Below are 18,137 nucleotides of genomic sequence, written 5' to 3'. Positions count from 1 at the left end.
GAGTGGTCAATCCCATCTTGATCATACTCTGACTTCACAAGTACTTGACTGTGCCCAGAAGCCTTCCATCCCTGAATTAGAAATTCAGTTAGTCCAGTACGAAAGCACAGTGAGTTGCTTGCAAGTCACTGAGGCGATCTCAAGTCTAAGGGATACTTATACCTATATCCCATCAGAGACATTCTCGATAGCAGAATACTCTAGAGTTGGTCACGTTCAATGATGATGTACCCTTATATCTCACCTGTATGCCATACCAGTGTCTCCACACTCCTTGGTTAAGAGGACAATCAACCCATATGGCCTACAGCGACCTATGCTTGATAGAAGCTGTCGTCCTTATTAACAGCCTATCATTTGGTCGTGAACAGTTTTAAGGACTAATCGATAAATCCTCTCTTTATAGAACTTAAATAGTCCTAAGGACTTCATCATAACAACGGAGTTCATTAGAAGATGAAAGCTTATGATGAAGATGCCAAATATATTTTATTTATTAACAAATCAATTACAATACTTGGTTGCTCAACCATCAACAGCTTGACGATTGGCTTTTTGGGACACATTTCCCAACATAGAAGGTTTATCACTTTTTTTGATCTTTAGGCTCTCCAAATATTTTGGACAGTTTCTTCTCCAGTGGCCTTCAGCATGACGGTGGAAACATTTTTCTTTTGCTTCGGCCTTATTAGGGACTTCCTTCTTTTTGGCCTGCTCTCATTTTTCTGCTTCTTAATGGATTTTACCTTCTTCTTTTCAGTAGACTCTCTTGAAAGAAGTCCACTCCACAGCGAGAACTGTGTCCGTTGAACTCTTCAAGGTTCCTTCTGTAGTGACCAACATGTTGACCAGTTTGGGTATAGTATAGTCAAGTTTGTTCATATAAAAATTTATAATAAATTGACTATATAAACTTGTAAGGCATTGAAGGATCAAATCCATCTGCAATTCCTTTTGTATTTCAAACCTGAGCTTCCCAAGCTCCTCAATGTCCTTGATCACTGTCATATAGTGCTGATGGATAGACTGCCCTTCGTGTATCTTCAGATTGAAGAGTCTTTTGGACACCTCGAAGCATGCAGTATGGCTCTGCTCACTATACAACTCTTGCAAGTGAGTTATCAAAGCCCTGACAGTGGGTATATGCTCATGCTGGCTTTGTAACTCATTTAACATAGAAGCCAGTATATAGCACTTGATCTGACTGTCTTCATCTGTCCACTTCTCAAAAGCAACCCTTTGCTCAGCAGTAAGATGATTTGGTAACACTATGGGTTATTGGTCAAGTACATGACCTAGTTTTTCTGAGATCAAGATAATCCTGAAGTTTCTGAGCTAGTCTTTGTAATTAGTTCCAGTCAAACGATTGGTTTCAAGGATGTGGGTTAGAGGGTTTAAGGCTAACATTATTTAACTGTGAGAGTAGAGATTTAAGTTAGACTTTTATACTTAATATTATATTTGCTTCTAGAGACTTTAAGATGTAAACAATGACTCCCACTAATTTTTTGGATCTCTCCACTCTCTAAGAAAGAAATAAAAATCCTAACGTGACAAAAGATTTCTAGTAGGTGCTGCGGTCCCACCGATGCCATGCACCTCACCTAACAGTTATTGGTAACATGTACACCGATGCGTAGGTAACTTTTTACCTAGATATTTCTCTAAGCATATTGCAGTGACTTGGTCTATAAGTCATGTGGGCTCATCTAACAATTATTGCCCATACTCCTTAGTTAAGCTCGATCCATCGTTCACAAGCAGATGTAAAGTCGTTATTGAGTCTCTCACCTAACAGTTATTGGGCCTAACCTCATCTTTATCCTGGAGCAACTCTTTGCTAATAGAGTGGTTGTGTGTTTTTGATGCAACTAAACCACTGTGACCAGTCAAGAATAATCAACACCGGTAGCATGTCCCCACATCTACAACAGTGGAAGACCCATAGACTTAATATTTGTGGTGAGGTTTAGGTTAAGGTCTCATCTAATCAGTCATCATATGACCGATCTAATTGGCACGGGCTAAACCAAACCACTAAGTAACCTTATTTAAGACCTAATCTTCCAAATTGGCCAGATAAGTAGAGATCGGTGGGGATCCCCATATTTCTTTCCTTCAACACCAACAAATTGGCCAGGTAAGCGAACGAAATCAATTAAATAACCATATCTCAATTACTTGCCTTAGACACCAATAGGTTAATTGGTCCAAATAGGTTAACTCAAGCAAATCAGGCTCAAACCAATGAGCCAAATTAGGTCCTTAGATTAATCGATTCTACATATGGGATTCAAACGATTTGATCAACAATAATTACATGATCATTTAACTTAATTGATCTAACCTACATCAATACTTGACTCAGTTTGATTAATTACTTAATCAAATTAGACCCATATGATTCAAATAATAAATTTTAGATCCAATCCTATCACATGACCTAACTTTTGATTTTTCCATAACCAAAATCCTTATGCATAAACACAAATTTCAGATTTCAAAATCAAATTTTAGATCTAACTTCTTTGCATAAAAGTAAATTCTAAACAATAAAAATAATTTTTAGATTTAACATATAAACATATATCACATATATGCAAGTAAAATTCATATCTAAATAAAATTCAGATCTACTACATGATATCATATATCTCATATACTAATCATAGATCATTTTCAAAGTAATTTTATGATCTTAAGCATGCAATTACATATCTCATATATGAATTATAAATCAGGTCATATAAAATTTCAGGTTTATGCATGCATCTATATATCATATGAACATGAACTAGAAACCATTCTAGATCAAAATTCAGATCTATGCATATTTTCACATATCAATTATATGCTCTAAAATTAAATCTAAAATTAAATTTTAGATTCAAAGATTTATCTATACATCTCATGTATCAAGAAAAAAAATTAGATTTTAAAATTTTTTTCAAAATATGTATGACAATTTCAGCAATATGAAACCCATGGCTCTGATACCACTGTTGGAATTCGAGATTTGGGGCATGCATGTGCATTTCAAAATTTTATTTTCTAAACATCATAGTGAAATATAAAATTAAAATACTTTTAATCTGAATCATGCATGCATAAAAATATAAAACCATAAGAATCTAGATCATGTGCTGAAATTAACATATGCTGAAATTCAGATTGTGATCAAATTGCTTACCTATTTTGCAATCCCTTTCTTCAAATTTGGATCTGAAAGAGAAAATTTTTTTTTCTAGCTGTACAAGTGTCCAGCCTCTATGAGTATCTATTTGAAATCAGCCTGGAGCAGCCCTCTTCAAGTTAATTTTTTTTTCTAAAAAAATTCAGCCTGCTAAATCTAAATGAAGTCTGGATCGTGATCAACACTTGATCTCTTTTTTTGATCTTTTTCTTCTTCTCTTCTCTAACCTTTCTTCCCTTGCTTGTGCTATTACCAAAGGCCATGAACCAGCAGCAAGTGGATGCCCAACAGCTTAGATGTGGAGAAGAAAGAGGGATGCCCAAATCTTAAGGACGTGTGGAAATCCAAGGGGAGGAGAGAAAGGGAGGAAAAGAGAGGGCGTGGGATCCTTCTATATGGCATGTGGAGTGCTGGTTAGATGTTCTAGGGACCTTAGGGGAGGTCTCTTTAAATAGGCATAAGGATTGAATCCTATTCAATCTCATAATATAAGTCCTACTTGCATTGGATTTTTTAATAACTTAAGTTATTCAACTTATATTAGGAGTCCTATTAGACGCCAACTCGTGGAGTTCTTGCACCTATAATTTCACACCCTCTTATACACCCAAGGGATGCCCCATATGAGATCCATAAACCCTTTAATCATAGGACACGCCCAACTTGATCCAATCAAGGTGGCACCCCATAATAACTATCAAGAAAATTAATTAAGGACTTGCACCTTAAATTCAATCAATCCAAAACCTTAGACACCCAACAATTGGAGTCCAATGAATTTAATACATTTAGGTTATTAATAGATAATTAAGTTTAAATTATCTTATCAAATAAAAAATATAAATGAAAAGAAAAAATTGAGTCCAACCATGTGCTAGCAAGGTTACCTTGAATCCAATCGAGTTTCTCTAAACCCAATTGACACTTCATAAGCTCAATTGCTAATTTCTGGCCTAATTCCTTTGTTGTGTGATCCCATAGGTTCAATTCTATCTGATAGTGAGATATACAATGATCTCTATCAAAGTATCATTAAAACTCTTTTTAATGGATCAAAATAATTTTACTCTAACTCATCAAGGATTGTCAATCTAGCACAATCCTATTAAGCTTTCACAATCCATCAGTGACACCTAGCAGTATGTAGTGGTAATCCAGTAGAACTGAAATAAACCTCTAAGTATAGTTAACGTATGATTCAGTCCCTCTATCGTGAGTTCCGACTAGACGGTAGGTCATAGATAAATCGTCAAACCTCAACATCAGTCATGTGATAGATTCGATCAGCTCAAGTTAGAATGTAATTTTTATAAAAACTTCTTTCCATCAATCACACTACTGTGGCCATAGATTCTTGAACTTAGTCTCTCAAATCCCACAGGACTATTCTTTTCTACCAAGGTTGATAGATCTCATCTTGATGCACACTCTACTCCTATAGTGGATCAACTGTCACCAATATTCACTACAAGGGCTCATTGAGACTCATGTTTATGTGTCAGTCAAATTCCAATAGCCTCATTGTGAATAATAGTGCCATCTCAGGTCAATGGATCAATCACACAACTACAGCATCAAGATGATCACTGATGATTGAGTAAAAATTCAAGTGATCTTTCGTATGGTCGTACTCAGTACTAGTTATTCTTTAACAACTATCCGCACTCGTTACCTAGTGTCTCTATGCTATAGACTAGAGATCCATCTATCCCAAAGGAAGTGATCTGTGTGTCAGTCTATTCAGATCAATTATCATCCTCATAATGATCCTATGATTGAGAGTATTTAAGAATTAAATACATGTATCTAATTCTCAACACTTTTAGAATATGTATCAAAAACTAATTTCATAGATGATTCAAGGATATATCACACTTGAATGAAATATAAACTTGCCCTTTTATTGATCATATGAATGTATTAAGTACAAAATTATATCCTAAATTTATTACAATGTGTCAGTTGTTAAGTTTCGATGATGTAGCAGAATATGAATTTCAAAAATTTTAATATATATTCAATAATTGAAAATAATGTTTAATATTTAAACTAGTCTACCAAAATACAAAAGCCCTAGAAACTCCTTGATGATTACAATCAAATGATTAAAAATATACATAACAGAAAGAGACCAGAAGTCATATACTAATGAGAAGATCATGGTCTGATAATTTTGAGACCTTCACAAGATTTCAAAGTAGAAACCCTCCAATGGTGATCCATACGGGATTGATTAGGGCCTTTCCCAACTCGACATGATGCTGTAGCCTTCTTCGCAAGCTCATTACCGATCGTCCTTCACAAAAACTAGTTATACCATTGCTTGTATGTCTTCATGACCTCTACTAGGATCTCTTTAGAAATTTTTTCCCAAAAGTTCTCACCACATACAAATCAGATTTTATGTTCAACACATGAACAATCTGATTTTTGGACAAGCATCTCATGCTTTCAATTTTCACTCTTCCCTTCCTTTCTATTTTTCTCTCCCTCTTTTCCTTGTCCTTTTTTTAAAATTTTTTTATCATTTTTCTCTCATTTCCATGCCCACACCTAGCCAAAATTGGCATGCCAACCTGGTCGTAGCACCCCCTTTAAATAGGAAACAAGGGGTGATACCATAGGATGCCAACTCTTGGCATCCCTTAATCCTTACACGCTATGATTTAATTTTCAATGTGGAACATAAGGGGATGGCATGAAATAAAAGGTGATTAACCAGTAGAAGGACTCTTCCTCTACTAAAAAAAATTAATACACCAACATATGGTGTGTGGGAAAAGGATTTAACGTGAGAAACAAAGAGTCTATACCATTAAGGACTCTTCCATAAACTCAACGCATATAAGGGAGGAACCAATTAATTTTTGGTGATCAAACTCCTTGCCAGAGAAGGACTCTTCCTTCTCTTTTGCATCCCAAAATCCCAAGAGACATCTCATGTCATAAGAATTTAAGAAACGCATGGAGAATTAAAGGAAAGAATTTAGAGTCCAATGTGAAATGGACACTTCCATTTCAACGCACAAAAAGTGGGCATTCCATTTTTATTTTGGCATGAAGTTCCTTTCTAGAAAGGACTCCTTCTCCTCTTCCACACCCACAAGTCCCAAGGTGCCATCTGATGGTGCATAAAATTAAGGGGCGTGTGGAAGATGTAAGAGAATTAAGATAAGTATGAAAGAAGGTCTCTCCTTCCTTAAACCCAAAATAAATGATGCCACATATTTTCTTTAGCATGGTGAATGGCGTGGAGGTGGTGGATTCACATGAAACTCTTCTATAAAATCTAGATAAACTAACTAATAAATAGATAGTTCAAATCCAATCATATTAGGTCAAGGCAACAAGCAATGGGTTAGCACAAACACATTTGCACTAAACCCAATTGGATGTTGGAAAATGTATCCTAAAGTCAATCATTTGATGATTGTGCTAATTATAAATATATATGAATTGATAAATAATAAAAGTTATTTGATATTTTTTATCACAAGATACATCTTCTAACGAACTTCTATATTGTGATGAAGTCCTTAGAACTACTTTGATCGATAAAAGAAAATTTATCACGTGGTCCTTAAATTGGTTTGCGACCAAACGATACGCTAATATTAGGATGATAGCGATATCAAGTGTAGGTCATTGTGTGCCATATGCATTGGTTATTCTCGTAACCAAATAGTATGGAGATACTGGTATGGCATGTAGATAAGATATAAGAGTATATCATCACTGAACTTAATCAATTACAGAGCACTCTACTATCAAAAATAGCTCACGAAGGGTATGGGTATAAGTATCCCTCTGACCTGAGATTACTACGGTGACTTACAAGCAACTCACTATACTTTGATGCCAGACTAACTGAGTTTTTAATTCAGTGATGAAAGATTTTTGGATACAGTCAAGTACTTGTCAAGTTGGTGTGTGAGTCAAGATGAGATTGATCCCTTTGAATTAGTAGGAGATATGCATCAGTATATTTCAATTTATCAAAATCTGAGCTCGGATAATCCATGTGATGGATTTGAAAAAGATTGAAATACAATGTGAATGACTTATCTAAGATTGTAGTTAAATCTTTGATCATCCTCGAGCATTAGGATCAATGGGATGAATTATACGGTAACCATACGCCAATAAGTTCTTGAATGTTGCTTCACCATCATTCGACCTATCCAGATGTTGGGTCATCATTACTAGATGGTTACATCGATTAGTTCAAGAAGGTATTCCTATGCTACCGACTTAGGTTCAAAGCTATGAGATCATACTCAAAAGAAGTTTATGACTGATCATGTGGCTGATCAATGGTTGAGAATCATTTTCAAGGGCTTAATCATCAATTTGATTGATAGTTAACCTTATGCAAAAATTATAAAAAATAAATGCACCAAGTGTTAGTGAATTAATGGAGGATTAATTAGTAATTAGATTATTAATTAGCTCAATTTGATTGAATAAAGAGGATTAAATAAAATCTAATTGAATTAGATTCAATTAGGTTTGATCTGATTGGTTATGAGATGACTCAATTGCTAAGAGAGAATTATCTCTAATTTGATCAGAATTTTGATTCAATTAATTTCTAATTTGATTAAGATTTGATTAAAAATTTATGAACCTAATTAGATTAAGTTTCATATATTTTATTTGGACTAAACCAAATATGATTTGGTTTGGATTCAGATAAAAAAATTAAGAGTCCTTATTGGAATAGGACTCTTTTTCCTACATCAACCTATATTGCATGCCATGTATCTCCACACACAAAATTATTTTGTATAAAATTTTTTCACACCAAAGAGTCTTTTTCCTTATTTATCTCACATCCAAATATGACTTAGTTTTGATAAAAGAAAGATTTTAAAATTAGATTTTAAAATATTTTTTATCAGGAGAATCTGTTTGTTAGGAATTGTGTCCTAAAATCAATCGTGTGACGATAGAGTTCATCCTTGTATATGAATTATTGATTATTAAATAATAGTTATTTTAATATTTTTTATTATAAAGTGACATCTTTTTTGAACTCTTGTACTGTGATAAAGTCCTTAGAACTATGCTAGTGTACGATAAAGAGAGAATTTATCATATAGTTCTTAAACAAGTTCGTGACCAAATGATACGTCATTACGGGATGATGATATTTATCGAGTGAAGGTCGTTGTGTTCCATATAGATTGGTTGTTCTCTTAACCAAAGAGTATGGTGACACTGGTATGGCATACAGGTGAGATATAAGGGTACATCATCACTGAATAAGTGACTCACTTGCTGAGCATTCTGCTATTAAGAGCCGCTCATGAAATACATAGGTATAAATATCTTTCAGATCTAAGATCACCATAGTGACTTGCAAGCAACTCACTATTCTTTGGTGCCGAACTATCTGAATTTTTAATGCAGTGATGGAAGGCTACTGGGTACAGTCAAGTACTTGCAAAATCTGTGTGTGGATCAAGATGGGGTTGACCTCTTCGGATTATTAGAGTTGATGTATCACTATATTTTAATTTAGTAAAACCTTGGCTAGGGAAATTCATGAGATGAATTTGAAAGGTTGAAATATAATGTGGATGAAGCAATCTCGGTTGACTGTTAATCTGAGACCATCCTAGAGCATCCAGGGTCAAAAGGATGAATTATGCGGTAACCATTAGTATGGGTTCTGAAATATTCATTTACGATAATTCAACCTATCTGGATGTCAGGAACTATTGCTAGATGGTATCTCGATTAGTGCAGGAATTAGTTCCTGTGCTACCGCTTAGTGTTTGAACCTATGGAATCACGCACACAAATCAGACAAAGTAGGAAGAAATGGACCTATATTTATGTACAATCTGAAAGTACTTGACTGTTGAAAAATATGTCCCAAAAGCCAATCATCAACCTATTGATGGTTGAGTAACCTTGTATTGTAATTGATTTGTTCATAAATAAAATATATTTTTGATATTTTTATCTTAAGTTTTCATATTCTAATGAACTTCGTTGTTGTGATGAAGTCCTTAGGACTATTTAGGTTCGATAAAGAGAGGATTTATCGATTAGTCTTTAAAACTGTTCACGATCAAATGATAGGCTGTTAATAAGGATGACAGCTTCTATCGAGCATAGATCACTATAGGCCATATGGGTTGATTGTCCTCTTAATCAAGAAGTGTGCAGACACTGGTATGGCATACAAGTGAGATGTAAGGATACATCATCATTGAACGTGATCAACTCCAGAGCATTCTACTGTCGAGAATGTCTCTGATGGAATATAAGTATAAGTATCCCTTAGACCTGAGATCGCCTCAGTGACTTGCAAGCAACTCACTGTATTTTGGTATTGGACTAACTAAATTTTTAATTCAGTGATGGAAAGCTTCTGAGCATAGTCAAGTACTTGCGAAGTCAGAGTGTGATCGAAATGGGATTGACCACTCCAAGAGTTGGAGAAGAATGAGTCATTGTATTTCAATTTAGCAGAATCTTGACCAGGATAATCCATCAGATAGATTTGATATTTTGAAATACAATGTAGACAACCTGATCAGAGTTGATAGTTGAACTCTGAGGTGTCCTATGAGCATTTTGGTCAAGAGGATGAATTATATGAAAACTATATCCGCATGGGTTCTAAGGATGTTGTTCTACACATTCGACCTATCCGGCCATCGGATACCATTGCTTGATGGTCACTTCGATTGGTATAAAAATTTATTTCTATTCTACTGACTTAGATTTGGACTTATGAGATCACACACATTAGAGTTCATGATCTGATCGGATGGTTGATCAATAATTAAGAATCATTCTAGGGTTAAACGATCAATACGATTGACATTTAACCTAGTGCAAGTGTTGCAGGAGGATCGATTAGCAATTTGATTGCTAATTGGCTTAATTTGATTAAGCCAATAAGCTGAGATTAAGTCTAATTAAATATAATATAATTAGATTTAGTTTGAGCTTGATTGGATCAAATCCAATTAGTTTATTGGATAAGCCAAGTGCAAAGAAAATCTAGTCCTAGTTCAATTAGGACTTAGGTCAACCTAATTTCTAATTTGATTAGAAAATTAAATTAGATTTAAATTTAATTTAATTTGATTAAATTAGATTCTTAATTAGATTAAGACCTATTTTAATTGGGTTAATTTAGTTTTAGTTTGATTTGGTTTGAGAAACCAGATGGGAACAAGACATAGATTGAATCCTAGTAAGACTAGGATTCCACCTTGCACCAATTTAGCCCCCACGCCCACTCTCTCTTATCCCACGCCCACTCTCTCTTATTTTGTATGACAAACCTTCTCTCCTAGGTCTTCACACATATCCAAAATTTTTTTCTCTTTCTCTCTTACATGGAAAGTGGTTGTGGATCAAGTCAAAGTAGGAATTAGTTTGGATTTCAAATTCTATGAGATAGAGTTTTAGGAAATCAAAACTCTTTCCTTATGGCACTAATTTTATCTAGATTTATTTTAAAATTTTTATCAATTTTATGGCACATAATATGTACCCTTTCCTGGTGGTCCATGCATAAAAAGAAAGAGGGGGCACCCAAGAGTTGGGCACCCCTTGTTTTGCCACGTTTGGATAATCCTTGACTAGGTATTTGACCTAGACAAGGACTCTATCATATCTCTCTATTTAAAATAAATTTCTTTATAAATTTTTTGTAAAAAATAGAGAAAAGAGAGACCTTTGAGGTGTGCAAAAATTAGGGAGAAAGAAGGTTGGGGTGTGGAGATACAATAGACACAAGACAAGGTGTCTAGGAGAGAGCAAAGAGAAGAAGAAGAGGGTCTTCTTCTAGGGTTGCTGAGTTCATCTCTTCCCTTCTCCTCCTTGATTTTTTTGAAAGTGTCTCAAATATAAAATCCTTCTCCTACTTCTCATCTTTGGAAGAGTCTAAATCAAGAAGAAGAAGGCATCTGATCGACCATCGAAGAAGGATCAATGCAGTAGTAGCATACTATGCTAATTTCCTAGATCAGGACTTCTGATCGTGATTCGTGGGCTCATGTGGATGACTCCTAGAGGCTGGACATGTGTGCAGCTCACAAATCATCCTCAAGTCCGAATCATCAAAGTTAGAATGTCTAACTTGTAAGATAATTGATCTGATCTATTATATTTTACATACATTAGATGTAGTATAGAAACATGTTGATATGATCAACATATAGTTTTTGCCCTTTATATTTTAATTTTTGATTTAATGCCATGTAATAATCATGTAATAAGATCTTAGATCTAGATATTCTCTAATTTTATAAGATAAATTTTAATTTATTTTAATCTTCTGTTGTTTGATCTTGAAAAAGTTTCAAGATCTAACCCTGAAACCTTAAATCTGGTTCCTTCAATTGGTATCAGTGCCTAAGTTATTTATTACGTGCTTATTTATGCATGCTTAGATTATTTCTTAGATTAGATCTAATTTATAATCTGATTGTTAAATCTAAAATTAAAATTTTTAGATCAATCACAAACTGTAGGTTGTCATGCTGTAAGGTTTACCCCTTACAGTGCAAAGGTTGTCCTAGTTTGTGTAGATCTATCTTTAATCATAAATTTGTTAGATGTGATCTAGATTAAATTTATAATTTATTATATTTAAAAAATATTTAAATTTAAAATAAAATATTTTTATTAATAATTTTTGTGCAAAGAACCATCATATATTTGTCTGAGAAATTTGTGCATTTTAAAGTTAAAATTATTTCAATTACATGAATCTGTTTAGATTAGATCTAAAGTAGTTTCATGCTTATTTCACTTACATTTTGATTATAAATCAAACATGTAACTTGATTGGTAGAACTATGTTATAAAATTATTTTACAAATATAAAAATTATTTTAGAAAAGCCAAACCCCAACCCTCAGCCCAAAACTTAATTGAGAATTAAGAAGTTGTTTGATTAGGTTCTAGGATTGTGAATTGAAGAACCTAAGACACAAACCATAACATAATGGGTTAATGGATTAGTGGGAATTAGGTCCATTAATTAGGTTAGACCTAAGGTTAGATTAAAGATGGACTTAATTAGAGAATTGACTAAATCTAATCAATTGTTGTCTTAGATTAGGTCAAGGATTCTCTAGATCAATTATAATAGTTGTAGTTGGTCAAGTCCGTGTCTTTAATGAGAATCAAATGGACTTAATTCTAAGCTAAGCGGTCTAGCACAAACTGTTTGATTAATCTAATCAAAACTAATTAAACCAATTGGTATCTAAAGTAAATCAGATCGGTGGTTTTTAATTGGAGCCCGCTTACCTGGCCATTTCTGATGGTGTCTAAGGTAAGCTTTGGCAAACCCTCCTACCGATCAAACTTACCTGACCTCTTGGTGAAATTATGTTTTGATCGGATCACTTGACTATTCGAGCTGACCCATGTCAACTAGGTAAATTAGTGTGACTGATTTAGGTGCTCCTAGACCAGCCCTTTTAATGGTCTCCTTTAAGCTAACTTGGTGAAGCCAGTGGGAGGATCATGATAAGCTGGTTCATCTGACCTCCTCCTCTAAATCAATTAAATTTTCTAAAATTATTAGGTCCTTAAAATAAAATAGTTATGGTGATAACTAGATCATAGCCTCCCATTAAGTGGATGATAATGGGTCCATCAGTTGGATAATCATTGGAGGCCCAAAGGTCCGGTGCTTATCGACTGATGAAATTATCATTCATAATATGATTTCTTGACTGCATCTTTCTAAATGGTGGTTAGGTTAGCCAACCAAAGTTGGACCTAATCATTCATTGGCTAGATGGACCAAATATGGTCATGTTAATGGTTGGACCTAACCAGACCTTTTCAATGGAGACCAAAGCCTACTGATTAGGGACTGGGGCAAAATTTAAATTACGAGAAATTGTTTAGAGAAATAATTGGTTATGAACTTACCCTTAGATGTAAATGGGTTGGCCAACCAAAGTTGGGCATATGTGCAGTCTAAGTGGATTCTAGTACCCACTAAGAAATTATGGTAATTTCTCGAATTAGAGGTAGAGGCTACCAATTCGAATAAAATAGTGAAAAAAATCTTTTGATTAAAGTCCAAATCTTTAAGTTTAATGAATCAATTACTAATTAGGTTATAATTTTTCTTTGTACAAATATGGCCACTTTTCTATCGCTCCGATCATTGTTGGACAATGAAAAGTTGGTGGGATCCAACTTCGATAGCTGGTACCAAAAGTTGAAGATAGTCCTGGAGTATGAACGGATCCTGTATATGATAACGGATCCTACATCTGAGGAGCCAGCTATCAATGCACATGGAACAGTCAGAGACACTTACCAGAAGTGGCTCAATGACCAGACCATGATGCGTTGCATCATACTGGCTGCCATGAGCAATGAGTTCAGTCACAGATTAGAGATGGCTCAGCCAAAGGACATGCTTCAAGTGTTAGAGGATGACTTTGGCACACCTGATGACGTGGAGAGGCACAAGACTAGTTGTGCTATCTTCAACGCCAAAATACGGATGGTGCCTCTATCACTGATCATGTATTGTACATGATCAAGCTGATGGAGCATTTGAGCAAGCTTGACTTTTTCTTGCATGAGCAGCTTGGGAAAGATGCAATACTGAACTCGCTGCCCAAGTCTTATCTCCCATTCCTCACTCATTATAGAATGACAAAGCCTGAAGTAAACTACCACGGGTTATTGGGGTTGCTTCAGAACTTTGAGAAGGATCACCAACTCCACAAGGAGTCGGTGAACTTAGTGAGAGGTTCCTCTTCTGGTTCTCGACCCTTTGAGAAAGGGAAGAAGAACAAGAAGAAGAAAGTAAAGAAGGTACAAGTTCAGGCTGGGACATTTATGCAGGGCCAGACCAGAAAGATCAAGCCCGATAAGAGTCTATTCTATTGGCAAGCATCCTAGATTAGATAGTGTATTAGATATCTACTTATGGCACTGTAGGTTAGGTCATATAAACAAGAATAGAATAAACAGGTTGACTCAAGAAGAAATTCTCGAAGTCAGTGATTATGAATCACTTCCAACCTGTGAGTCCTGTCTTCTTGGTAAAATAATCAAGTCACCTTTTACTGAAAAAGGTGAGAGAGCTACTGAGCTCTTGGGCCTAGTACATACTGATGTATACGGGCCCATGAGCATAAGTGCTGGAGGTGGATATTTCTACTTCATCACTTTCATAGATGATCTATCCAGATATGGATATGTCTATCTGATGAAACATAAGTCGGATTCATTTGAAATGTTCAAACGATTTCGAAGTGAAGTAGAAAAACAAACTGAAAAGAGTATTAAAACTCTTCGATCTGATCGAGGAGGAAAATACCTTTCTGATGAGTTTCTCACATATCTAGGAGAGAATGGGATTCTCTCCTAATGGACTCCTCCAGGAACGCCACAGCATAATGGTGTGTCTGAAAGGAGAAATCGGACTCTGTTAGACATGATCCGATCCATGATGGATTTTGCCAGCTTGTCAACATCCTTGTAGGGATATGCACTCGAATCAACCTGTTATCTGTTAAATAAGGTTCCAAGTAAGTCTGTAATTAAGACTCCATATGAGATATGGATAGGACGTAAGCCAGTACTTTCACACCTTAAGGTCTGGGGGTGCCCGACCTATGTCAAACAATTAGTTACAGATAAACTCGGACCTAGCTCTGACAAATGCACATTCATAGGGTACCTCAAAGAGATCAAAGGATATTTTTTCTACCATGCTGATGAACAAAAAGTATTCGTCAGCCTTAAGGCAACCTTTTTAGAAAAGAAGTTCCTTGGTGAAGGAACCGTTGCCTCTAAGGTTGAACTCGATGAAGTTCAACAGGTAGAAGGACTGACACCAATAGCTGAACCTGAGTCGGATTTGATTAGATCAGATTCGAAGCCCATTATACCTGCACCATTAAGGCGATCCGGTAGAGTACCGTGTCAGTCGGATAGATACTATGATTTCTTGGTCCGAGATAGTAATCTCATTGAACTCGATGAGAACGATGAGGATCCGATCACCTATATGGATGCAATGAAGAGATCTAATTTCGAGAAATGGTTTGAAGCCATGAAATTCGAAATAGAGTCCATGAAGGTCAATGATGTATGGACATTGGTTGACCCACCTGAAAGGGTTAAACCCATTGGGTGTAAATGGATCTTCAAAAGAAAGAGGGGCGTAGAAGGAAAGGTGAAGACCTATAAAGCCCGACTGGTTGTCAAAGGGTATCGTCAATGTTATGGTATTGACTAGGACAAGACGTTCTCCCCTGTGGCAATGCTCAAATCCATTCAGATAATGCTTACAATAGCTGCCCATCTGGATTATGAGATCTGGTAGATGGATGTAAAGATAGCTTTTCCGAATGGAGAGCTGACCGAAGAGGTGTATATGATACAACCTGAGGGGTTTACATCCACAGATGAGTCTAAGGTGTGCAAGCTTCAGAGATCCATTTATGAATTGAAGCAAGCTTCTTGGAGTTAGAACATGCATTTTGATAAGGTGATCAAAACGTATGGCTTCGTTAAGAACGGAGAAGAGCCCTACATCTATAAATGGGCAAATGGTCTAGTTGCAATATTCTTTATCTTGTACGAGGAAGACATTCTCTTAATCGAAAATGATATCGCCGCACTACAGGGAATAAAAGTTTGGTTATGATCACAGTTCTCCATGAAGAACTTGGGTGAAGCATCCCGTATCCTAGGGATGAAGATCTATAGGGATAGATCTAAAAGGATGCTTGGGTTATCCCAGTCCACGTATATAGACATTGTGCTGAAGAGATTTAGCATGGAGAATTTCAAAAAGGGCTATCTACTGATAGGCCATAAAATTTCTCTCTCTAAAAAAGATTGTCCGATAACTCCTGAAGAGAGAGAGCGTATGAGTAGAGTCCCATATGCTTTGGTCGTGGGATCTATCATGTACGCCATGACATGTGCAAGGCCAGATATGGCATACTCATTAAGAGTAGTGAGTAGATACCAATCTGATCCTGGAGAAAACCACTGGAAAGTGGTTAAAGCCATCCTTAAGTATTTGAAAAATACTAAGGACCAACGGTTGGTTTATGGTGAGTCAGAGCTGAAACTTGTGAGGTTTACAGACTCCAGCTTTCAATCTGACCCTGATGACAGCAGAAGCATGTCGGGTTATATCTTTACTCTAAATGGTGGAGCCATCTGCTGGAAGAGTTTCAAGTAGCATACTAAGGCAGACTCTATTTGTGAGGCAGAGTACATCGTAGCATCGGATGCCATGAAAGAAGCTGTGTGGCTGAAAAAATTCATCATCGAGTTCAGAGTAGCACCCTCCCTCGATAGTCTAGTCCTGCTCTACTGTGACAGCACTGGTGCCATAGCTCAGATGAAGGAATCGAAAGCACACTAGCGGACAAAGTATATTTTGTGCCGCTTCCACCTGGTCTGGAAGATCGTGGATCGAGGTGACGTCGACCTTCAGAAGATCGATAGAAAGGAGAACCTGACCGACCCCTTCACTAAAGCTCTGGCAATTAAGGAGTTCGACAACCACAAGTCAAAGATGGGTATTAGATGTGGGGAAATTCAGTGTAGGGGTAAAATGATAATTTTAATTTTTTTTTAAAATTATAATTTTGCAGTGAAAAAATATTAATTAATTAAATTAATTAATATAAATTTATCCTACACTAGGATCTAAATATGATATATAGCATGCATGCATTTAAATTTGAAATTCGAATTTGAACAATAAACACTTTATCGTAATGTGTTTAGAACACAATACCTTTGTACGGGTAGTAGATCGCCGCAATCTGATCACCGTCAGGAGAGTTTGATCATTGTGATGTAGCCACACAGCATGTCTGGCCTCTGTGGATCATCCACACAAAGCTCCCGATCTGATCGACTCCTCACAAGTGCTAGCTCGTTGTAGAGCCCTTTTGACGGCCGATGCTGATCGAACTCCTTCGATCGATGTCTGTCGATTCTTTAGATGCTCTGAATCATCAACAGACATGCTTGAGAGGATGTTGAAGATCTTCCTAAGATTTTGTGGGCTCACAACACTCGTAGCTCACTTTCTCACTTCCCGAACCCCAGGCTAAAACTCTAGGAAACTCATCAGAAACCTTGCACCCACTTTTCTTTCTTTTCTTTCTTTTTCTCTTGGAAGGATATGGACTTCTTTCTTACGCACAACACTTCTCACACCCAAGAATTTTTCTCCAAAAATCTTCTTCTTGCATGCCCCACTCATCTCCTCCTTTTATAACAACGTCAAAAGTCTTATCCAAAAGAAAGGATAAAGATGAGTAATTGCACATTTGAATTCAAATCAAATTTTAAATTCAAATGGACACCAACTCATCCCTTGTCCACTAAAGGCATGAGGCGTGGCTTAAATTGTGCATAGAGTGATTTCATGAGAAACCTTTTTCTCATGTAATAAATGGGGCGTAAAAAAAGGGATAAGGTGCAAAGATTGATTGCCCATTCAAATTCAAACTTTATTTTGAATTTGAATGGCCAACCAATCATCCTTATCCATTAAAATGGCACATTAATGTGGGGCGTGGAGAGGGCTTGGCATGAGAAAATAATTCATGAGAAGTTTCTTCTCATGAATTCAAATGGGTGCAATGGAAGTGAGGTGGCGCATGGAGATTGGGTCAAGATGGTTTAATTATTTAAACCAACCTAATTGAACCAAATAAGTTAGGTCCAATTAGACTAATTTAAACTTAACTTAATTAGGCTTAATTAGGCTCAATAAAATCTTAATCAAATCAAAAATTGACTAAGCCCAACCCCTGATCAAATCAAGGACCAAACCATCTCGACGATTAGGTCAACTCTTAACCTAATCGGGTCAAACCTAACTGAATCCAATTCAATTGGACTTGATCAAAAAATAATTACTCCATCAAATTGAGTTAATTAGTGATCAAATCAC

Source organism: Elaeis guineensis, chromosome 8 (genome assembly GCF_000442705.2).
Source record: "Elaeis guineensis isolate ETL-2024a chromosome 8, EG11, whole genome shotgun sequence".
Taxonomy (NCBI): Eukaryota; Viridiplantae; Streptophyta; class Magnoliopsida; order Arecales; family Arecaceae; genus Elaeis; species Elaeis guineensis.
Note: the sequence above shows the minus strand (reverse complement) of the source record.